This window comes from Rhincodon typus, chromosome 2 (genome assembly GCF_021869965.1).
Source record: "Rhincodon typus isolate 14 chromosome 2, sRhiTyp1.1, whole genome shotgun sequence".
In the NCBI taxonomy this organism is placed as follows: Eukaryota; Metazoa; Chordata; class Chondrichthyes; order Orectolobiformes; family Rhincodontidae; genus Rhincodon; species Rhincodon typus.
Genome location: NC_063333.1, coordinates 124344298 through 124370349, shown reverse-complemented (window position 1 = coordinate 124370349; position 26052 = coordinate 124344298). Strand labels below are relative to the sequence as shown.

The following is a 26052-nucleotide window of genomic DNA, read 5'->3' as shown; positions in this document are numbered from 1 at the left end:
AAATTCACCAGCACAGAAAACAGTCAAGGCCAAACATTTTAAGGAGTTGAATGTAGCACTGGGACCTAAAGGGATCAAAGGATATGAGGGAATAATGGGAACTAGCTAATGAGTTGGATGATCAGATATAAGGAATGGTAGAGCAGGTTAAAGGGCTGAAAACTCTACCTCTGTTCCTTTTTTTAATGTTTCTCTTCTTATTCTCCTTCCATTTGTTCACGGTGTCTGCAGGTTAACTTTTCCATGTGATCTATGTGTATTCTCACCCAATCTTTCCGCATATTGACATTATCTAATTTCACAGCTTTAAAGATGTTGTGCTTTTCCATTCTCCTTTTCAAAGTCCATAATTTTACACCATCACATTGTGCTTATCTCCTTCCCTTTTGTCCAATTACTGAATCAGTCATTATACCTGTTATTTTAACAGGTTGTAAGTTGCTGAGGCCTAACTACTGATTCCTGTGGTATTTCACTAGTTGCACCCTACTATCCAGAATGGAATCATTTGTAACAATTCTTTGTTTTCTACCTTTGAACCAATCTTCAATCCATATTACCCCTGTCTCTTAAATCCCAATCTTCTGTAACAACCTTGTGTAACATCTGATTGAGTAACTTCTGGAAATTCAAATGGGTGCATCGGCTAGTTCTGCCTGTTATATGCACTCTCAAAACACTAATACGTTTCTTGAACATGCTTTCCCTTTTATAAAACTTTGTTGGCCCTGCTAAATTGTAATTTTCCTAGTCGCCTGTTACTGTATCTTTAGTAATCAATTCTAGCATTTTCCTTACGACTGATGTCAGCTAACTGGTCTTTGGTTCTCCCTTTTCCTTCTGTTGAAGAGCAGGGTTTCAATTCATACTTCCAGTCAATAATTTAGAAAATTCTGGAAGAACAAAAATCAAGACATTCACTATCCCTGCAGCACCACTGAAAAACCTAAGGTGCAGGATATTTTTAAGCTATTAAAGCTATTGATTTATCCACTACTTTTTCTTTATTGCCATAAATTACTTTTAAGTTCCTCACTTTCATTTGACCATTGATTCCTCACAATTTTCACTATATTCTTTGTGTCCTCTACTGTGAAGATGGAGGTAATGTTTGTGTAAGTACGTTTGCAGTGTCCTCCTTCCCCTTCATGATTTCTCCTGTCAATGCCTCCAAGGCAGGGCCTCCCAAATTTTGGGCCAGGATTCCCATAGGTTTGTGAATCAGAATTTTGGGGTTATGAGCTCCAAGAACTGCAATGAGAGCTGTAGAACTTCACCCGAATATGGAAGGCAGTCGTAAGTTTCTCACAGCAGCCCCACCAACTCTCACAGGCTTAGGTTCATGGTAATTTTCAAACAGCTGAATAATTAGGTTACAATGGGAAAGCATTTGAAAAGTGCTACTCTAAAGAACCTTTGTTTACATTTTTAGTCCCTTCCTATTTTACATCTAAAATCGCTTATTTTCTATTTTTGTAGTTCTTGCTAATTTACTCTCCCTCTTTGCAAATTTCTTCTGTCATGAATTTCATCCAATCTTCGGGCTTACTACTGTTTTTGGTGACATTGTAAGCCTCTTGTTATAATCTAGTAATGTCCTTATTTTATTCTCATTAGTCATGATGTTACCAATATTTCAGTAGAGCTTTTATGCTCAAAGAAATATATATTTGTAGAGATATTTTATTTCTTTAAATTTTGTATCAATATGCTTTCTTCTACAGATATGTCTACATCAGGGCGTATTAAACTTTAATGTCTGCTAATATTCTTCATGAATCAATGGCTAGCTTGTAAGCAACTGAGTGTTCTCACTCAAAGTCAAATTTGCAACAGAGAGCATCTGAAACAGCTGTGAATGAATGAAAAAGGTATTTTTTTTCAGAAAACTGACTCCTGAATATAGGAAAAGGATTTGATGACCATGTTTAGATAGAGTCAGGTGTATTTATCAGTTAGTTGTAAGTATATTGGCACTGTTGGCAGCTATGCCTCACATTTAAGAATGTGTAATTGTGATGTCTGTATTTTTCTAGAATCAGTGAATCTAGCTGGATAAAAAAACAAAGTTGGTAAAGTATATTATTGTAAGGCAATTTAGTAATATGTGTGATGACTTTATTATCCTAAGCAAGTAACAATATATAATCATCTTATCTGTTTGGTGATCTAATTAGGATTTTAATGGGCTAAATCTTTAAAATTTTATTTGAACTATTATTCAATTATGATAAATCATCATGTATTAGATTCAAAGTATACATTATATTTTATTGATTTGAACGTGGCACTTAGAATCGCTGCCAAGGCCAACATTTCCACCCATACCCAACTGCCCTTGAACTGAATGGTTTGCTAGGCCATTTCAGAGACCAGATGGGAGTCAACCGCGTTGTGGATCTACAGTCACATCTCAGCCAGACCAGGTAAGAGTAGTTGGTTTCCTTCCCTCAGGATATTAGTGAACCATATAGGTTTTAAGAACTATTGCTAGCAGTTTCATGACATTATTTGAATTTAAATTCTTCCAACTGTCGTCAAGGGATTTGAGCCCAGTATTAGTCCAGTCCTCTGCTTTACTAGTCCAGTCACAGTACCGCTGAACCATCATTTCCCCCTAACAGTTTCCTAAAGAGATGATGATGAGCCTCTTTATTGAGGTGATAGTGCAACTACAATGCTGTCAGGTAGGAAATTACGGTGTATTCCTCCCAGCAACATGAAGAAATTACAATACATGTCCAAATCAGCATCAACAAATGACATCCCCACAATATTTATATTTTTGTCTTTCTTCACCATACAAATTGTAGGAAATGGAGGTGCTGTTGAAATAACATTGGTATGTTGCTGCACAACATCTTTAAAATTGTACTGTAAACAATGGTACACTTATAGTCCGGGGATATTAAGTTCAGTGACAAGGACACTGATCAAACAGACATCTCCACCATGAATGATATCAAGCTGTTTGGGCACTCTTGTAGCTGCACCCATCAAGGTACGTCGTGAATATTCCACTGTACTGCTGACGAATATTTGTAAGTACTGAGTAGAGGTTTAAAGGAGATGAGGTAATATAAAGTACAAAACCTGCATATATGGCTAAAAAGGTATAGTGTATATGTTAAATATTAGGAGAGAGTACTTTACTGAGTGATTTACATTCCAGTTGCTGCTGGAGACTAATTCCAGGAAGTAGTAACAGTAATAAAATGACAAATAAATATTTTGGCAAAATTGCAAATTCGAGGATTGGAGATACCTGCCCTTCTTAAGGAATTTGAGTATATAATCTAATCTATAATATAATCTTGATACAGCAATCCATTTTGGAAGATCTTTCTTTCAAACAAGGCATTACCAAAATTGAATAGTATTCAAAGAAGAGACCTTATCCTGGTCTCCTAACCTATATTTAATTCTCAGTTAATATCAACTCTCTTCTAGAGGGTGAAATGGAGCACCAGGAAAGGGATCAACTTAGGATTAGTTGGATAACAGATGTCAGAGCAGTTGCAGATGAGCTAAAATGCATTTGTGAGGATAATGCAGGAGAGGCAAGAGTAGCATTCTATGAAAGCAGATCTCCTTGCAGACGTAGCAACAAGCAGCAGGATCACTACCACCATGAAAATAGATTACATGGGCATTTCTTTTGTTGGGGACTTTTTTTAATTCAGAGGGTACAAGTTTAATTAAAATCCAAGATTTTGAGATGATTTGTTGCTTGGCTTGTTGATACAGTTGTTGACTTGCTCACCAAGCTGGTAAGCTTGTTTGTAGATGTTTTGTCACCATGCTAAGTAACATCATCAGTGCACCTCCGGTGAAGTGTTGGTGTCCTGTTTCACTTGCTATTTATGTGTCTTGGTTTGTTGGGTTGGGTGGAATCATTTCCGGATTTGTTTCTTGGTGGTTGGTATATGGGGTCCAGCTCTACATGTTTGTTAATGGAGTTCCAGTTTGAGTGCCAGGTTTCCAGGAATTCTCGTGCATGTCTTTGCTTGGCTTGTAGAGGATGGCTACGTTGTCCCACTCGAATTGGTGTCCCTGTTTAGCCATGTGTATTGAAATGAGTGATAGTTGGTCATGTCTCTTGGTAGCTAGTCAGTGTTCATGAATCCTGATGGCTAGTTTCTTTCTGGTTTGCCCTATGCAATGTTTTTGACAGTCTTTGCATGGTATCTTGTAAATAACGTTGGTTCTGTTAGTTGTGGTTGTCAGATCCTTTATTCTCGTCAGTAGCTGCCACAGTTTAGCTGTTGGTTTGTGGACTACCAGGATTCCTACGGGGCGGAGTAATCTGGTGGTCAATTCAGATATGTCCTTAATGTATGGTAGGGTGACTAGTGTCTCTGGATGTATTGTGCCTTCCTGTTGTGGTCTATTGTGTAGGTATTGACGGACTACACTTTTTGGGTAACTGTTGTTTCTAAAGACGCTGTGTGAAATGTTTACGAACAAACATACTAGCTCAGCAAGCAAGTCAACAACCGCATTTATTAAAATCCGTTAATCATATGTTGTTTTCAATAAAGAATTAATTTCTGACAGATATTTACACAATCATAGTACATTTTCAGTATTCTGAAAACTAGTATAATACACATCATCAAACTGAAAGGTATTTCTAAAATGCCGTATTTCACCTGTGTTCCTTAGCAATAATCCCATCTTTGCTAACACCCCTTGAATGAAAAGTATATTCATTTTATTTTTGAATGTTTGCAAAAAGTCTCTGTCCACTTTAAATTTTGTATATCTGCATTGGAAACACTTAATGCTGATGTTGTTAAAAGTGTTCCAACCCCCCTGCATAATGCCTTGTTTGCTAGTTAGAGAATTATTTGCCAAAAACAGTCACATCCCAGCTCCATTCACTTCTAGTTTTGCAGAACTAATTTCTCCCCAACTTTTCATAATGTTGAAACAGAATCAGATAGTGATTTACTTGTGATAATGTTTAGTTCAGAATCTTCGTTCAGGAGTCTCTTATGTATCTAAGAAAGGATGCTTTAGCCTTAGAGGGGATCCAGAGGAGGTTCATAGGAGCATAGGAGGTTGAGGGGTAACCTTATAGAGGTTTTTAAAATCATGAGGGGCACAGATGAGGTGAATAGCAAAGGTCTTTTCCCTTGGGTAGGGAAGTTGAAAACTAGAGGGTGTACTTTTAGGGTGAGAGGAGAACGATTTAAAAGGCACCTGAGGGGCAACTTTTTCACACAAAGTGTGGTTCGTATGTGGAATGAGCGGTTAGAGGAAGTGGTAGATGCAGGTACAGTTACAAAATTTGGACAATTACATAAATACAAAAGGTTTAGATGGATATGGGCCAAATGCAGGCAAATAGGACTACTTTAGCTTGGGGAAGTTGGTCAGCATGGACGGTTGGACCAAAGGGTCTGTTTCCATGCTGTTTGACTCTATAACTCGGTAATAATCCTGGAAATTAAGTGCTTGTCATATGAGGTGTGATAAGGACTACGGGTCATTATGCAATGGAGTTTAGAAAGATATGGGGGGCATCTCATTGAAATTATAGAATAGTGAGAAGCCTGGATGGAGTGGATGCGGGCAAGATGTTTCTACTAGTACGAGCTCAGACTCAGAGTGAAGGGACAATCCTTTAGAACCAAGATGAGGACGATTTCTTCAGCCAGGGGTGGTGAATCTGTGGCACTCATTGGTACAAAAGGCTGTGGAGGCCAACTCATTCAGTGTATTAAGAACTGAGGTAGATAGGTTCTTGATTAGGAATGGAATCAAAGGTTACAGGGAGAAGGCACAGTGGTTAGCACTGCTGCCGCACAGCATCAGGGACCCGGGTTCAATTCCACCCTTGGGCGACTGTCTGTGTGGAGTTTGCATGTTCTCCCCATGTCTGGGTTGGTTTCCTCCAGGTGCTCCGGTTTCCTCCCACAGTCCAAAGATGTGCAGGCTAGGTGGATTGGCCATGCTAAATTGCCTGTAGTGTTCAGGGATGTGTAGATTAGCTGGGTTATAAGGGGATGGGTTTGGGTGGGTGCTCTGAGTGTCGGTGTGGACTTGTTGGGCCGAAGGACCTGTTTACACACTGTGGGATTCTATGATTCTTCTTCTAAGGCAGGAGAATGGGGTGGAGAAACATATGAGCCATGACTGAATGGCAAAGCTGACCTGATGGATTGAATGGTCTAGCTCTGCAATATTTTCTGGGCTTACTTGGCAGTAGTTATAACGCTTTTTGCCAATTACAAAGTCTTTCCCATTCAATTATATTCTGTTAAAATATATTATTAATATGAGCTTTGATTTTATTATTTAACAGGTGAAAGCGTTGGAAAGCAATAGCACTTGACCAAGCAACTATCCAGTTTTCAGTTGAATTATTGTAGGTTAACGTTGTATCAGTAATTTACCATTGTTAAAAAGCTTCTCAAGTTTTTCATATGGTGTAAACTAACATCTGTTACTTTGGCTGCCACTTACTATTTTCTGTTTTTATGACCTGACTTATCCACGAATCAGTTCATTAACTATAACATCAGCTGCAGATTATTTTATCTCACCAGTCATCTCTGGTGATTATACTTTAAAGGTACTTCTTTCACTTTAAAACATTAAGGCAGCCTGAGAAAATTACAGTGAGTGCAAGAATTTCTGTCTTTCTTTATAATTTCCTGTACAAGGATCCTTCTTCATTCAACTGAGCCCAGCAAAAAATATGTTAAAAATCCCTTGGATCAATATAAGTAGCAATCAGTCGTACTTCTAAGAACTGCTAGTTAGGCTATTGAATGCTTGTTATTAATGAGCAGAGATCATAAGATGTAGGAGCTGAAGTTGGCCATTCAGCCCATTGATTGTCATAGCAAACTCAGTGAGATCATGGCTGATCTGATAAAGATCAATGCCACTTTCCTGCCTTTTCACTGTAAACCTTGAATCATTTACTGATTAAAGATCTGTCTATCTCAGCCATGAAATACGCTTAACAACACAGCCTTACCAGCCCTCAACAGTGGTAAAGAATTCCATAGATTCACTACTCTCTGAGAGAAGAAATTCCTCCTCATCTCTGCCTTAAATGAGTGATTCCTTATTGTGAGATTATACACTCTGGACCTTGACTGTCCCACAAGGGGGAACAACCTTTCCACATCTACCTTGTCAGGTCCATTAAGTGTCCAGTATATTTCAATAAGGTCACCTCTCATTCTTTAAAGTTCCAATGAGACCCAACTATTCAACCTCGTCTAATTAGACAGTCACCCATACCTGGTATCAGCCTAGTGAACTTTATCTTGACTGCCTCCAATGCCAGTTTCTCTTTCTTTAAACTAGATGCTCAAAACTATTTGTAGTATTCCAACTGTGGTCTCACTAGTGTATCGAGAGTTTTAGCAAAACCTCTCCACTTTTGTACTGTAAATGAAGGAAAGCAAACCTTTTTCCTTCCCTGGTACTTCTTGTACTTGGTTTCTAGCTTTTTGTGATTCGTGGACAAGGACTCCCAAATCTCTCTGATCTGTAGTTTTCTTCAGTATTTCTCCATTTAAATAATATTCAGCTCCTCTATTCCTCCTGCCAAAGTGCATAACCTCACATTTTCCATAATATTCCATCTGCCAAATTTCAGCCTACTCATTCAACTTGCCCATATCCTTCTGCAAACTCTTTGTGTCACCCTCGCCACTTACCTTCTCATATATTTTTGTGATATCCGCAAAGGTGGCTATAGTACATTCACTTTCTTCATCCGAGTCATATTGAATATTGTAAATAATTGTAGCCCCAGCACCGATCCCTGTGGCACTTGTGATGGGCAGCCATCCTGAAAATACCTCCCCTTATCTCAACTCTGTCTTTCATTGGTTAGCTAATTCTCTTTCCTGCTTATAATATCATGTGCTCTTATCTAAATAATGTGTGCTTTCTTGACTAATACCTTCTGAAATCCAAATATAGTATATCCAATGCTTCATCTTTATCTATCCTGCTTGTTCTTTGTACATCATTCATGCCACATGGCGGCACTGGCTGGCCACCATTTATTGCCCGTCCTTAGTTGCCCTTGAGAAGATGGTGATGAGCTTCTTTCTTGGACCATTAGAGTCCATGTGCTGAAGATAGACCCACAATGCCCTTAGGGAGGGAATTCCAGGATTTTGACCCAGCAATAGTGAAGTACTGGCAATATAGTCAAGATGGTGAGTAGCTTGGAGGGAAACTTGAAGATGGCGGTGATCCCATGTATCTGTTGCCCTGTCCTTCTGGAAGGGTGTGCATGTGGATTTGGAAGGTGCTATTGTAGGATCTTTGTTGAATTTCTGTGGTGCATCTTATAGATTATATATACTGTTGCAACTGAGCATTGGTAGTGGAGAGAGTGGATGTTTGTGGATGTGGTGCCAATCAAGCAGGCTCTCTCATCATTTATTAAACCTGCCTCATTACTCATCACCAAATATAAAATAACCTGGTCCCTGGTTGGATTCACAACATATTGCTGTCAGCAACCAGAATACACTGTATGATTTCTTATGGTTACCTCTGCCAATCCGACAATCCCATCTACATGACAGTAGATCACCCTGTGTGGTGTGTGTGGTTCATTTAAGAGATAAAGTGTTTTTTAAGCTTAGAGATTTATATAGAAAAAGAAGTGTCTGCATGTAGCTGAAGATGTACCGCCAGTTCTAAAATGGAAACGTGTGTCAATTGGCTGTGTGATTGGACACCTTAGGCTTGTTTTAATGTTTTGGCAATGTTCTGGGAACCCGGGTTCGAATCCCGCCATGGCAGCTGGTGGAATTTGAATTCAATAAATATCTAAAATTATGAGTGTAACGATGACTGTGAATCCATTGCTGATTGTCAGGAAAAACGCATCTGGTTCACTAATGTCCTTTAGGGGAGGAAACTGCCATCCTTACCTGATCTGGCCTACATGTGACTCCAGACCCACAGCAATGTGGTTGATACTTAACTGCCATCTGGGCAATTAGGGATGGGCCTTGCCAGTGACACCCTCATCTCGTGAATGAATAAAGAAAAAGCTGGAATTGGCCAAATAATTTAAACAAAGCACTTAGCAATTGAAAGCCAATTGAATTTAAATCTGATGGTTTTGACAACCACGGACGAATGCTTTTGTAAGAAAATTGATATGTCATCCAAGGTATATAAGGAGTGGGTTTTTGAAAATCGGTGTGACAGCGAACCACCATCTGAGAAATAAGCACCTAGCTCTCGCAAGAAATCACTAAGCTCTCTAAGAAAGCACCATCTTATCCATAAAAGGCACCACAGCACTTCTGACTAAGAGTCTTCTCAGAGAAACCATCCCTAACAGCAGGATCAGCAGAAGGAAGGTGTTTATGACTCGAGGAAGAATCTGAGGAAGGATCACCGGACCCGAAATGTTAACTCTGTTTTTTCCTTCACAGATGCTGCCAGACCTGCTGAGCTTTTCCAGCAACTTTGTATTTTTCCTGATTTACAGCATCCGCAGTTCTTTCGGTTTTTGTTTATGACTTGAGACTGGAGAGACAGTGGAGAAGGCAGAGCATTCCAGAAGATGCATTCTGTGTGGACTTTGAGAGACTAAGTTTTAATTTTTTTTCTTACTTCTTGGGTTGTATAAGTGGGACTTGTGTTTATTGGAATAGCATACTAGTAGAATTTTGTTCAGTTAGAGAGTAGTTGGGAGTTAATGGTGAATTGTTTGGTTTGGTAGTTCTGTTAATATGTTAATGTGTTCTCTGTTAGAGTTAAATAAACAAATTGTTACTTGTTACTTATAAAATGAATATCAGGGGTTTTCTTTCATTTAACCTGCCCTTCTCCTTAACAGTTTAACAGATTAGGCGAGGTTAGGTGAGCTTCTCTGGGTGTTTTGGGTTTAATTCTTTGAAGGGAACCTCTACTCCCACCGTAACAGACTGGGGGCTTGTGTTTCAATTTTAACTAACAGAGGGGTTCAACCTCCCCTCCATAACAGTTTGGGGGCTCAGGTCCGGAATCTGGCTGGTTCATGCATGGGATCTGAACGGATCTAAATGGATTTGGGCAGATTTAAGCAGAGTTGGTGATTAGTGTCCTAGATTGTTAATTAAAACCTAGGTGAGAAAAATCTGTTTAAATTCGGTTACTTGTGGCTGGTTAAGTTAAAAGTGAGAGATATGGCTCTTAACATTGCTAAAGAGGTTCTGGGGTTTGAAGATGCTTCCCAAATTTGCCAAGAAAGTTTAGAAAAATAAAGAAAGGATCTACTTTTAGACGTGGCAAATGCCCGAGAATTTGGTTTAACTAGGGATAATAGGAAAACTGAAATTGCAATGGATTTGGGCAAGCATTTCGAGATATCAGAGAAACAGGCAAGTGCAGTGGAGTTAGAAAGACTTAAATCGAAATTAGACAATTGGAGTTAGAAGATAAAGAAAAGGAAAGAAGAGCCAGGGCAGGAGAGGAGGAAAGGGAACTGAAACGGTTTGAATTACAGTTACGAGCAGAGGAAAAAGAAAAGGAAAGAATTGCAGGCCGAACGAAAAGAGAGAGAGAGAAGAAAGGGGAAAAGAGGAGAGGATAAAAGAGAGAGAGTTTGAACTTCGAAAGTTGAAAATGAAATGGGATAACCGATGTAAAAGAATGGAAATGAAGGCAGAAGATAGGTTTAGTGAGGAGAGTGATGATGAGCAGATCCATTGTAGCCAAAGACCTGATAGGGATATATACAAATATGTCAAAACATTGCCAAAATTTGATGACAAACACATAGAAGCCTTTTTCATTTCCTTTGAGAAACTGGCTAGGAAGATGAATTGGCCACAGATTGCGTGGGTAAGGTTAATTCAGACCAAGTTGGTACACAGGGCTAGTGAAGTGTTTGCAGTGCTGTCAGATGAGATGTTAAGAGATTACAAACATGTTAAACAGGCTATTTTGAGTGCCTACAAATTCGTACCAGAAGCATATGGACAACGGTTCAGAAATATAAGGAAGGAGCAAGGTCAGACTTATGTCCAATTTGAAAGAACTAAACATAGCAACTTCGATAGATGGGTGAGAGCACTAAAGATCGAAAAGACATATGAGGATCTTACAGAGATTATTCTGCTGTAGAAGTTTGAAAACTCACTTCCAGAAATGATAAGAACTCATGCTGAGGAACACGAAGTTCAAACAGCGAGAAGAGCTGCAGAGATGGCAGATGAATACACATTAATGCATAAATCAAAGTTTAGCTTCTGACAGCAATTTCATTTCATGAAGGATAAAAATTGGGAAAAAGGGAGATCCTTCAATGAAAAACAAAAAGTAGATCACACTGGGAACAGTTTACCACAGGTGAAAAAATAAACTCAAGAGAGTGAAAAGGAGATGAAAGGCCTCAGGTGTTTTCATTGTAAAGCGTGGTACACATAAAGTGACAGTGCCAGTGGTTTAAGAAAGGTACTGGGGAAAAAGGATGTGGTAAAAGAGGCTAAACCAGTGGGATTAGTTGAGCTGGTGAAGGAAATCCCAGAGGAAGTTGAGGAGCTGCAGGACAGTGCAAAGGCTAGTCACAGGCTGGATAGTAAGATGGTGTCTGATCTCTACAAAGACTTCACCTGCATGGGTGAGGTTTACTCAGGAAGAACAGGGGGAGAAGGTAAAAAAGTTAAAATATTGAGAGATACAGGAGCTAACCAGTCTGTAATAGTAAGAGATGAAAGTATTTACACTTCTTCTGAAATGTTACCCAAGAGAGTGATAATCTATGGAATAAATGGATGGAGATACAGTGTTCCCTGTGTAAGATCAGGTTGGAAAGTCCAATCAAGACTGGGGAAGTGACAGAGGGAATGATTAAAAGAGTGTCTATTCCAGGAATACGGTTTGTTCTTGGAAACGACCTAGCAGATCAAAGATGGGAGTGATGCTCCTTGTACCGGAGAAGCCGAAGGAAAACCAGGGAACTGAGGAGTTAAAAGAAAAATACCCTGAAATTTTTCTGGACTGTGTGGTAACAAGATCCACAGTCATAAGTTACAGCTAGAAGGAAAAACCAAAGAGAGAGATGAAGGAATTGAGGTCCACTTAGTTGACACCCTGTTTGATGAAATGGTAAAGGAAAAACCTGAACAGGTAGAGGATCAGGCACAGATGTTTAGTTCTGCAAGTTTAATGGAGTTACAACAAAAAGATGAGACAATAAAAGATTTATATCATAAAGCCTACTTGGAAAAGGAATCAGAATGTATTCCTGAATGTAATTATCTTTAAGGATAGAATTCTAAGGCAAATGTGGCGATGGATGCAGGTTAGCGCAGAGGAGAAATGGGTGGAAGTTCACCAGATTGTGTTGCTGGTAGAATATAGACAGGAAGTATTGCGGACAGCACATGAATTACCTGCAGGAGTGAGGAAGACTCAGGCTAAAGTACAAAAGCATTTCCATTGGCCTGGATTACATAAGGATGTGGTTGAATTTTGCTGTACCTGTCATGCTGTCAAATGGTGGGAAAACCACAGGCAGTAATAAAACCACCACCTTTGATGCCAACTCCCATATTTGAAGAGCCTTCCACACGGGTTATCATTGATTGTGTAGGTCTCCTCCCTAAAACGAAAAGTGGAAACCAATATTTGTTAACCATATTGGATGTGTCTGCCAGATTTCCAGAGGCAATTCCATGACGGAATGTTAAGGCAAAAACGGTTGTGGAGGAGTTGCTTGCTTTCTTTACCTATTATGGATTACCCAGGGAGATTCAGTCAGACCAAGCATCCAGTTTTACTGCCAAATTATTTAAGGATGTCATGGATAGTTTAGACATCCAACAGTGTAAATCAAGTGCATATCATCCTGAATCCCAGGGAACATTGGAAAGGTGACATCAGACCCTAAAGACCATGCTGAGGGCTTATTGCCAAGATTACCCAAATGATTTGGATAAAGGTATCCCATTTATATTGTTTGCCATTAGAGATGCCCCAAATGAATTGACTCAGTTTACTCCATTTGAATTGATATTTGGACATGAAGTAAGACGGCCTTTAAAATTAATTAAGGAAAAGTTGAGAAATCCGAAGTCAGAGATCTCACGGTTGGATTATGTATCTGAGGGGAGGGAAAGATTAAACAAAGTAGGTGAATTAGCTAGACAACATCTGAAGTTGGCACAGCATCTAATGAAGCAAGAAGCAGATAAAAAAATCTAAAATTTGTACATTTACCCATGGGGATAAAGTATTTGTGCTGTTACCAGTGGTAGGAGATCCCTTCAAAGCAGAGTTTAGTAGTCCTTATCAGATTGGGAAGAAGTTGAGTCAGGTGAAGTTTCTGGTAAAGTTGCCAGATAGGAAATAACTTTTATCGGTTATGTCATGTGAATATGCTTACTATGACAGGGACAGCGAACCGGAGAAACAGGTATTAGTTACTGTCCCTCAGAGTTAGCAATCAAAACCAGATGATTTGGATTTTGATGGGTCTCAATATAAGTTAAATAATGAGGAAGTCCCTGGAGAATGGGATAGGATAGTGAGCTATCTGTCTTAGGAACAGAGAACTGAATCGAAAGGCTTGTTGCAGTGATATGAGGACAAACGTAGGAATAGAATGGAGAGCACTAATATTATAGTACATGAGGTTGAAGTAGGGAATGCTGTTCTGATAAAACAACACCCTACAGGCTTAATCCTCTCAAAACTGCACAGGTACAGAAGGAAGTAGAAGCAATGCTCCAAGAAGACATCATCGACCCAAGTCAAAGTGAGTGGAGTTCGCCAATTGTGTTGGTTCCTAAACCTGATGGTACTCAGTAATTCTGCGTGGATTATTGGAAGGTCAATGCCATAACTAAATCAGATTCATACCCAATTCTAAGGCTGTGAGACTGTATGGAAAAAGTTGGACAAGCCACTTACATCATAAAGTTGGACTTACTTCATGGTTACTGGCAACTACATTTGTCGGGGAAAGCGAAAGGAGTTTCTACATTTGTAACCCCAAATGGGCTGTATCAATTTAAAGTAATGCCCTTTGGAATGAAGAATGAACCAGTCACATTTCAAAGACTTATGAACAGAGTTATGGCAGGATTGACTAATTGTGCTGTCTATATAGATGACTTAGTGATTTTTAGCCATTCATGGAAAGATCACATGGTACATTTGACAGAGCTCTTTGAAAGACTACGGAAGGCAAAACTGGTTAAAAATTTAACAAAAACTGAATTTGTGAAGGCAGAAGTGACGTTCTTGGGACATAACATCGGACATGGAAGGATGACACTGAGGAACGTGAAGACAAAGACCATTGAGGAATTTCCAAGACCATCCTTGAAGAAAGAGGTTTGATTTTTGGGACTGGACGGATTCTACCTGAAGTTTGTACCAAACTTTAGTAGTGTGGAGGCACCGCTGACAGATTTGCTAAAGAAGAATATTAGATTTCGGTGGACAGAACAATGCCAGGAGGCATTTGAGAACGTAAAAGCCGTGTTAACCACCTCACCAGTTTTAGCCACACCAAAATTTCTTGAAACCCTCTAAAGTCACAATCGATGCCAGCAATGTTGGGGTTGGAGCAGTGTTGATACAGGAGGATGATGGCGAAATTGAAAAGCCAATTGGTTATTTTTCAAGGAAACTCAATATCCAGCAGGGAAAATACTCCATTATTGGAAAAGAGTTATTGAGTTTGGTACTGGCCTTACAAAATTTTTGTGTTTATGTTACAAACAATGCTTCGGAGACAGTTGTGTATATGGACCACAACCCACTTCTCCTTTTTAGAAAGATTTAAGGACAAGAAGACGAGACTGTTTCATTGGAGTCTTAAGTTACAGGCTTTTAATTTACAGATTGTACATGTTGCACATTGTAAAAATGTTACTGCAGATGCATTATCGCATTTAAAAGAAAATGTGTAGATAAGATAGAACCGGTACTGTCCAATGTTACATATGTATGCAGAATTAGTATGAAGGGTGGAACTTTAGGTTACTGACCTATGTATCTCATGATAATGGTATTAAGATTTAAAGATGATGAGATAATGATGAGATAACAAGGTGTAGAGCTGGATGAACACAGCAGGCCAAGCAGCATCAGAGGAGCAGGAAAGCTGACATTTCGGGTCTGGACCCTTCTTCAGAAATGGGGGAGGGGAAGGGGATTCTGAAATAAATAGAAAGAGAGGGGGAGGCGGATGGAAGATGGATGAAGGAACAGATAGGTGGAGAGGAGACAGACAGGAGGCGGGGATGGAGCCAGTAAAGGTGAGTGTAGGTGGGGAGTTAGGGTGGGGAATTAGGGTGGGGATAGGTGAGTCCAGGGAGGACAGACAGGCCAAGGAGGCGGGATGAGGCTGGTCAGTAGGAGGTGGGGCTGGGGCTTGAGGTGGGAGGAGTGGATAGGTGGGAGGAAGGACGGACAGGTTAGGGAGGCGGGGACGCGCTGGGCTGGTTTTGGGATGCGGTCGGGTGAGGGGAGATTTTGAAGCTTGAAGCTTGAACCCCTTTTTATAATGGTGGTTTTGTTTTCTTAAGGAGGGGTGTGTAACAAAGTTGTGTAGTGTGTGTGGTTCCTTTAAGAGATAAAGTGCTTTTCTAAGCTTAGAGATTGATAGACAAAAAAAGTATCTGCATGTAGCTGAGGATGTACAGCCAGTTCTAAAATGGAAACATGTATCAATTGGCTGTGTGATTGGAAACCTTAAGCATGTTTTGCTGTTTAGGCAATGAGCTGGAATTAGCCAATTAAGTTAAGCCAAGCACTTAGCAATTGAAAGCCAATTGAATTTAAATCTAATGGTTTTGACAGCCTTGGACCAATGCTTTTGTAAGAAAATTGATATGTCATCCAAGAGATATAAGGAGAGGGTTTTTGAAAATCTGTGTGAGAGCAAACTGCCATCTGAGAAATAAACACCAACTCTCACAAGAAATCGCTAAGCTTTCTAAGAGAGCACCATCTTATCCATAAAAGGTACCATGGGACTTCTAACTAAGAGTCTTCACAGAGAAACCATCCCTGACAGCAGGGATCAGTGGATGAAAGGCATTTATGACTTGAGAACAGCAGAAGAAAGGCCTTTATGACTGGAGACAGTGGAGAAGGTAAAGCATTCCAGAAGAGACATTCTGTGTGGACTTTGAGAGACTTAGTTTTAATTTATTTTTTTCTTACTACTTGGGTTATATAAGTGGGACTTTGTTTATTGGAATAGCATACCAGTAGAATTATGTTCAGTTAGAAAATAGACAGGAGTTGGAGGGAATTGTTCAGTTTGTTAGTAGTTCTGTTAATTTGTTAACTGTTAGGGTTAAATAAATAACTTGTTACTTGTTACTTATAAAATCAGGGGTTTTCTTTCATTTAACCTGCCCTTCTCTATTAACAGTTTAACAGATCAGGCGAGGTGAGGCGATCTTTGAGTGTTTCAGGTTTAATTATTAGAAGGAGATCTGTACTCTTGCCATAACAGATTGGGATTTGTGTTTCAATTTTTAATTATCAGAGAGGTTCAATATCCCCACCCTAACACCCATGATTAATGTACTGCCTTTGTTACATGCCCTCTTGATTTATTGCCTGACCCACCATACAGCTACCATCAAGGGACATATAGAGTATGCTGACCAGTGTCTTTTCTTATTTTTTTTATCTCCACCCATATGGATTCTACATCTTCCAAGCCAAAATCATTACTCACATTTGTTTTTATTCAATTCTGTACCAACCATTCTACCCCACCATCCTTTCCTTCCTGCCAATTCTCTCAAAACATCACATACCCTTGAATATTTAGTTCCCAGCTTTGATCGCCTTGTACCCATGTCTCCATAATGGCTCTCGGACTATACCTGTTAACCTGCATTTTTGCCATTAATTAATTTATTTTGTTCTGAATGCTATCTACACTCAAATAATGACCCATTAATTTTGCCTTTCTACAAAATTTCTCCCATACACCCTTTTCCCTGCAGTCTACCTATGTTTGTATACCCTGTCCCTTCCTGCCCATTCTGTGTATTGTTATCCAAATACTGCCATATCCTCTTGTTTTGTAAGCCTACATTTCCCCTTTCTTAGAGGGAATTATTTAATTAGAGGGAATGAAAGGGTCCAGGTCTGCTTAATTGTACCTGAAAATTGTAATTGAGTCCACATCTGGCATAGGTTTCTGATTTGAATATTTAAATAGCCTATTTGCTACTTCTGTGCAGATTGGTCTCCTATTTACAAGCTTGCCTGAAAATGTTATCAGCCTAGTCTTGGATGTTAATGGCTGATTGAGGTGCACTCCAATGACCAATTTTAATTAGCTTAACTGTCTGTTTCACGATTATGATGGTCAGTCATTAAAAATTTAATTCCCAAAGTCTTGAAAGACATAATTTCACAAACTGGCTTGTCGAGATTTGATCTACATTTCCTTTTATCTGTGACAGTACTATGGCTTTAAGAGCTATGTTTTGTCTTTTTTTTGAGAAGAGAGATTAAGATAGAGGTACCAAGTGGTCTGCTTTAAACCAATAAAGTAAACAGTTTGTGATGCCTTGGTGATTTTTTTTTTTTTCTAGATTGCAACAGTAGAAACAGGCTGAATGGGTGGGGTCAAGCTCCCGCAGAAGTACGATTTTAGTTTTAGCTTTCAGTAACAGTTGCTAGGGTCTTGAAGCTGGATGTGGAAGCTGTTACAGCTAAAAGCTTGAGTTATCATCTTACTGCTAGATTTGCATGTGAAACAATGTATTTTACTGACTTTGTTTTTGCCCAGAGAGTGCTTATGGGATGTTACTATACTGGAACAGTTAATGAGTAGTTTATTATTTTGTTAGTTACTGTTAAGCCAATTCTTTTATTTTTATTTTGTCTATATTTTAACTGTAGTGTTTGAATAAAGTGTGTTTTGCTTCAAGCCTGGTAGTTTGACCAATTGAATTGCATCTGGAATGCAACTCCTGGCATTTGCCTTTTAAACAAAAAAAAGTGAAGGTCTAGGCTATCCCCTTGATGTGTTTTGAGGAGATTTGGTCTGGTCCATAACACATCCCATTAAGTTAGAAATCATCATTTGAGTACATCAGAGGGGGTGCTTGTGGTACAGTAGTAGTGTCCTTATCCCTGGACAGGGTGGCCCAGGTTGAAGTACCACCTGTACCAGAGATGTGTAATAATATCTCAGAACAGGTTGATTAGAAAAACATACTAATTTTTTTTGGAAAGTCAGTACGTCAGAAATTGTGAAAGCTAACATGAGATTGGGAGAAGAGAAAACAGAGCGATTGGTTTTGGATTGCTCCAGCAAACAAAAACTACTGCCGTAGTTGTCCAATTAATGCTGTAAGGATGTATGCTAGGAGCCAAGGTGACACTTTAATTTCTTAGATTAGTGAGATCCATAACAATCTTTACATGTGCTAGGCCTAAAGGCAGATTCTTTCCCCATTATCTTCTGATGCTTCACCCCACATTGCTGTCTTGGTGATTTGCCTCCACATTCAGGAACAGGACAAAGTTAGCCGCAGCTGGAACAAGAATCAAAACTGCACTGTCAGTAATATTCTGAACCACAAACCAACAATCTAAACAATTGAGCTATGTAGCTCCCAAGACTCCACCAGTTTATGAAATTAATTCATATTGAACAACCTTTATAAACAGACAATCCTATCAAGATTACAGGCTGACTGTTATGTGTTTTTGGCTGTGTACAAGTTGTGTCAAGTTTACTGGAAGGATTTCCACTGTAAGGCCGAGTGAATTCTCTCGCTGTATTTTACCAAACTTGCCACATTAACAATCAATCCTTCCTCTATGGCATCCCTAACATTCAATGTTGGCCCTGTCATACCATGGTCCATTCGCAGAATAACTTCTCACTCATTGGAAAACTGCTAGAAAATTGACATACCTTGTACCCACACCATGTTTAAAAGGCCATTATGCAGCCAAATGAACACTAGCGTTCCAAAGCTGCTCACCTTGCCCAAGATAATTGTCAGAAAGGGGAAAACATCACTTTGAATCTCCCAAAAGGACCTGGAGATCCTGTGCAAGTGTTGAATCTGGCTAGAGGAACCTCAGCATGTCTGGCCCCTGAGCTCGCCTGACCAAACCTTTAGAGTCAATGTACTCTGCTGCTGAGAAAGCTCCCTCCATCCCAGCTGTGAAACCAGGGAAGTACACTAAGGTGTGGTGGGAGAGAGAGCAGGAAGACCTATAGAGGTCTCTTTGGTGATAATGGGTTGGAATCAATTTTCCACTTTTGTATAAAGTTCACTGTTTTACTTACATCTGGTTGTTAGGCCTGAATGGCATGGTGGCAGCGTCAGGCATCGCTTCATGGCCACAGATGAAGTTCCATGGATGGAGGTCTGTGCTGAGATTCTGCCAAATTGTCTACAAACAAGAGGTACAATACTTTTTCATGTCACTAGGTCATACTGACATTTTTGGCCGTCCTGCTACAACATCCCTATTCTTTAACTGCCACTGTATGCAAGCATCCAGTTGTCCATGAGTTGTTCAGCAACATCTGCAGGAGAGAGGTCCAGGAACTCTCTCAAAGGGGAGCAATGAATATGGGTGGCCAGTAAATTGGAACCCCACAGATCTGTGTCAAGCGCAGAACATGGGTCTGTGTGCAAAGTTCTTTCCCTTTAAAAGCTCTACCGTTGTTGGATCCAGCAACTCCCTCCCTCACTCATTGAGTCGCGTACCCCATCCATTCCAAGTGTGGGTACAGTAATTTTCCTCCCCATTGCTCAGTTTTGATTTCCAACCTATACCTGAATATATCAGTAAGTCCTGAACATCCAAATTCACATCCTAGTAGCCAAAAATTGTAAAACCCATAGGCTTTGCACTTCTACAGGTTCTCACACAAGATGTCTGTATGCACTTGCACCTGCACTTACCTACCTTTCCCACTCAACCCTGGCATAGGAGGTGGCCATTCCAGATGTGGTCATTCACCGATTCCACACGCCCCCCACCCCCCCCAACCCCGCCCCGCCACTTGAAGCCAGTGTGCTCCTGAACATGGACCAACCCGCTCCTGCATGATCCCATTCCCAATCATCTTTGTCATATAACCCCCTTGCAGATAGTCCATCTGTTGGCTCGATACTATGTCCCACCTCTTGAGTAACCTATCTGAATAGCCCCAGTTGAGAAGTGCCCAGACTTTGACTTTCTGTGCCAGAATCGCCTGATGGATGGACACACCTTTGGATTTAAGTGAAGACTACTCACCAAGATTTTGGTACATGGCTGATTGCTTACTTCACTTGCAGTGTGTTCGCCTTGGTAAGCAGCTATTGTGGTACACTTATGAGACAGTACACTGCCATACAAGTTGTACGCCCCTCAACTGAGGATGCAACGTGGTTCAATCTGTGGCCTGGGTACCTGTCTGTATGCACAAGGTGTCCCTTTGCAGCCTTCTAATGTTAGTTGCTGGTCCACCCTGCAATCCAAGTCTGTGCTTCCAGACTGCCCTGCCAGTGTGTTGGAGAGGTGTAATGATGATTGTGAAAGATTGGCAAATGCGGAATACTAATGACTGTATTTGAGCGGGTTGTACAGCCAGTGCCTATAGATTATGCCCTTGACTGCAAATTTGATTGAGTGCCACAGGGAGGTCATTCAGAACAAGGAGCAAACTGAATCTGCCAGATACCACTCTAGTTTCCTTATCCGCTTTTCTCAAGGTGAGTCTAGCAAGCTAGAAAGCAGAATATTAATGAGGTGAGTAAGGTTGTCAACAAAGCATTTAGCAAACAATAATCCTCCTTAACTGGCAAATTGCTGCTGCATAGTGTGAGCCTCACGGTGCCACTTGAGAAAAGCATTAAAAGTGGAGTAAGATGCTCCCAACATTAAATTCAGCCTCTCAGTCTGCTCATCTGCATCTGCCACAAATCCTGCAATAGCCCACATCACTCGGAGCCCCTAAAGATTCCATCATATATGTTTGTAAATGTAGTGTAAACAGCATATTAATCATTTTGGCTATATAGACAAATGTTTTCAAGGAAACCGTAGCTGGCATAAAGTTACTAAAATATGAGCCAAAGACGAGTTGATAAAATTGCTGCGTTACAAGTCATTAATTACATATGTCAGAAGTGACGACCAGTGACAAAAGAGACTGATGAGATTTGATCACTAATTTTATGGGGCATAATTGGTCCAAATCATGTAGCTGTTGAATTAATGATCAAAAACTTTGTGTTCTTGAAGGTGTCTCCTGCTTTGCATTTGCATCACTCTGAAGAAAGTTGTTCAGATTGTATACATAAGGAATATTTGTCACTAACCTTGAATTCTTTATTCGCAGGAACTGAAAACTGAGACATTGTGTCCTAAATTGAGAAAGTAAGAAACGATCCATGCATTTATAAACATCTTTCCCTCAGGATTTTCCAAAGTATATCATAGACAGTGAATCACTTCTGAAGTGCTGCCACTTGTGTTGAAACCAAACACAGCAGGTAATATGCATGGATAAAGTCTGGCAGTTAGCAAAGAAAATAAATGATCAGTTACTTTATTTTGGTGGTGTGGCTGGAGATAAATATTGACTAGGATAGCTCCCCTACTGTTTTGCAAATAGTACCACAGAATTTTTTAGGTTTAAAGGCACCTTAGTATAACATCTCATTTTAAGACAGTATTTCCAATAATGCAGTACCTTCTTCTTGGGACCTTCTCATATCACTACAAGAACTAACACTGAGTCAAAGTGACACTGAAGACTAACTTTAGGAACAGGGTAGTAATAATTTAATCTAAACATTTTTACATTTTTTTTCTTAATAGGATAGAATTTTACCCATTAATTTGAATGAATTACCAATATTACACTACCTCTTCGGGTGTAGAATTTGAGTCAAACTGAGCTTTTTAACCTGCTGCCAATATTAATTAGTAACAATAATAATTCACTTGCCTTCCATATCTGAACAAATATGATCTCTGAAGAAAAAGCAAAGTTATCAGTGCATGTTGCTAATAAGAATGTTTCCATGTTGTTCAGCAATCAAGTAAACTCATTTAGTTTGAGGGTTGATGCTAATAAACTGCTTATCTCACTAGCAATAACAACAGAAAAGACTATAAATAAACTGATACATTGGTTTTCTGTGACATGCTTTGTAAGGGGAAAGGTATGATATGCTGTTTGATGTATAATTGAAGCATTGCCAAAAAACATATAGATAGGAAAAATAAGCAATCAGACAAAAGAATTGAATGTACTAATTTCATTTTAAATAATGTACAGTATTATGACACAAATATATCAATATATTTTGGATATGTACCATTGTAAGGGTTTTTAAAGACTGCTTTTATTGACTATTTCAAATTTGACATTTATTGTTATGTTTGTCATATTCAACGTCAACACCTCGGGGGAGAAAACAGATCCCAAAAGCAGCATGAGTTCAGAAAAATCAATAAAATTCTATTTTTATTTTGAACATCATTAAACCTCAAGAAAACACTAACATGCTGGAATTAAGCTCAATAGCAACCTACAATTATTTACAACATTTATAGTCACCACCTTTACAGCCTCAGTGACAGTTCCAAAAATAATGTAAGTTTTCACAATAACAAAATATTGTAAAGCTGTATTAGCAGTGAAATGCATTGTTAGTAATTGTGAATGGATTATGTTCTGAAAAATGGTGACTGATAAAATTGATCTATAAACTCACATGTAGCCAATCCAATGTTGTAAATACTGATATTTTTGAAATATGACAAGCATAGTTTTTTAGTGTGTACATTAAAAATATTGTGATAGAATCATAGAGTCATAGAGCTGTACAGCATGGAAACAGATTCTTTAGTCCAACTCATCCATGCTGGCCAGATATCCTAAATTAATCTAGTCCCATTTGCCAGGATTTTGCCCATATCACTTTAAACCTTTCTTATTCATGTACCCATCCAGATGTCTTTTAAATGTTGTAATTGTACAAGCTTTCACCACTTCCTTTGGCAGCTCATTCCATACACATACCCCCCACCCCAGGAAAAAAAAAACCTTGGCTCTTCATCCTATTCTATCCATGCCCCTCATGTTCTTGTAAACTTCTATAAGGTCACACCTCAGCCTCCGACGTTCCAGGGAAAATAGCCCCAGACTATTCAGCCTCTCCCTGTAGCGCAAACCCTCCAACCCTGGCAACACCCTTGTAAATCTTTTCTGAACCCTTTCAAGTTTAACACAATCTTTCCTATAGCGAGGAGACTAGAATTGAACATATTATTCCCAAAGTGACCTAAGCAAAGTCCAATACAGCCACAATATGACCTCCCAACTCCTATACTCAATGCACTGATCAATAAAGTTACTACCTGTCTACCCTTCACTAGCTGTCTACCTGGGACTCCACTTTCAAGGAACTGTGAACCTGCACTCCAAGGTCTTTTTATTCAGCAACACTCCCCAGGACGTTACCTTTAAGTGTATAAGTTCTGACCTGATCTGCCTTTCCAACATGCAGCACCTCACATTTATCTAAATTAAAGTCCATCTGCCACTCCTCAGCCCTTTAGCCCATCTGATCAAGGTCCCATTGTACTCTGAGGTAACATTCTTCACCATCCACTACACCACCAATTTTTGGTGTCATCTGCAAACTTACTGACCATACCTCTAAATGATGAAAAGCAGTGGACCCAGCACCGATCCTTTTGGGACACCACTGGTCACAAGCCTCCAGTCTGAAAAGCAATCCTCCACCACCACCATCTGTCTTCTACCTTCGAGACAGTTCTGTATCCAAATGGCTAGTATTCCCTGTATGTGATCTAACTTTGCTAGCCAGACTATCATGAGGAAACTTGTCAAATGCCTTACTGAAGTCCATATAGATCACATCCATCACTCTGCCCTCATTAATCCTCTTCGTCAGCTCTTCAAAAAACTCAATCAAGTTAGTGAGACATGATTTCCCACACACAGAGCCATGTTGACTATCCCTAATAAGTCCTTGCCTTTCCAAATACATGTAAATCCTGTTGCTCAGGATTCCCTCCAACAACTTGCCCACCACCGATGTCAGGCTCACTATCTGCAGTTCCCTGGCTTTTCCTTACCACCTTTCTTCATGCAGAGGATAATTTCGTTACCTGAATTGTTGTAATAATTATCAAGGTTTTTCAATGTGCATTTTGACAAAACAAATACAATACTTTGAGCTTTTTTTATATAAGGAGCAAATGCGGAACCGGGAATTAAAATAATTAAATGTTTCTGTCACTCCTATACAATCTGTGGATATTGGTTAAAAACTAATTTAAAAAGCACTTGCATAAGGAGAAAAGACTGAACAACAACTTTATCAATTGTTTAAGTGCCACTGAATTTTGAAGGGTATTGTTAATGTATTTTGCTGCCTTTTGAGATAATTAATATATATGTAATTACCAATTCAGCATTCGACACTAAATAAAGATATATAATTGGCATACACATATAATTGATGCAGAAATTATTGACCATGGTACAAAAATTACTGAATTCTTGATCCTTGGCGTACAATATAGCACAAACCATCCTCATGATGTAATACAATGTTCATGAACTCTGTGAGCTAATTCTATCCATGACACCATCTTCTGTTCCCTCAATCCTATTCCCATGAATTTTCTGATGACCCAACTTCTCCTGGTACTCTTGATCTTAAAAATGGTTCTGTCTCTTCGTATATTGTTCCTCCTTCCTTTAAATTTTCCATCATCATCCTTCTCCTCCAGAAGAAAACCCTCAATTACACTGTTCTTGCAAACTACCATCCAACCTCCTTTTCATTTCCAAATTCTTTGAATAAGTTGTTGCGTCCTGGTCTTATCCTCTTGTTTTTCAGAACACTATACTTGAATCCCTCCAATCAAGTGTCGACCCCTACCATAGTTCTGTAATTGATTTTAGCAAATTCATAATCGGCATCAAACATGATTATGAGAAAGGTAGACATTCCATCTTTGATCCTTTTCAACCTTTCTGCAACCTTTAGCATGGTTGACTGTACCATCCTCCAATATTTAAAAACCAAAAGACCTGCAGATGCTGTAAATCAGGAACAAAAACAAAGTTGCTGGCAAAGCTCAGCAGTTCTGGCAACATCTCTGGAGAAGAAAACAGAGTTAATGTTTTGGGTCTGGACACTGATTCTGAGGAAGGGTCACCGGACCCAAAACGTTAACTCTTTTCTCCTCCACAGATGCTGCCAGATCTGCTGAGATCCTCCAATATTTGTCCAATTAAGTGGAACTGCTGTCAAGTGGTTTCAGCCTTATCCATTCAGTTGTAGCTAGATAATCACTTGCAATGTCACTTTCTGCTCTTGCCTCATCATGACTGGTTCCCAAGGATCTATCCTTGGTCCTCTCCCATTTCTCATCTACATCCTGCCCGTCAACAACAACATCTGGTGGTGCAGTGATAGTTTCCAAATGTATGCTGACAAAACCTCCAATTAAGTATTGGGAAGACCAAAGACATTGTTTTCCGTCCTCATTCCAAACCCGATTCCCAAGCTACCAATACCATCGCTTTCACTGGCAACAATGTGAGATTCAGTCTATCTGCTTGCATCTTTAGTGTCACAAAAATGTCACCAAGCTTTTAATTTAATATCTCCTTTATATGGCTCGGAGTGATACTTTGCTTTATGATATTCCTGTGAAGTGCCTCGGGACATTTATTGTGCTAAAGGGATTTTTAAAAATATATTTACTTGTTGGGACATCGGTGTTGCTGGCTAGCCAACATTTATTACTCATCCCTAGCTGCTCTTGAGAAGGTGGTGGTGAGCTGCCTTCTTGAACCGTTGCAGTCCACATCCTGTAGGTTGACCCACAATGCCATTAGGGAGGGAATTCCAAGATTTTGACCCAGTGACACTGAAGGAACGGTGATAATTGCCAAGTCAGGATGGTGAGTGACATGGAGGGGAACTTACATGTGGTGGCATTCTAATGCATCTGCTACCCTTGTCTTTCTAGATGGAAATGGTCGTGGATTTAGATGTTGTCTAAGCATCTTTTGCG

The 26052-nt window shown here is 39.6% G+C and overlaps 1 long non-coding RNA gene across 1 annotated transcript; it reads left to right on the top strand.

Annotated features, from left to right (window-relative positions):
• Positions 1-1724: 1724 nt before the first annotated feature.
• On the top strand, positions 1725-24472 carry LOC125486707. Its single transcript, XR_007265338.1, has 4 exons — positions 1725-1871; positions 2296-2426; positions 19287-19393; positions 21323-24472. It is a non-coding gene; the product is annotated as an uncharacterized LOC125486707 (long non-coding RNA).
• Positions 24473-26052: the final 1580 nt, after the last annotated feature.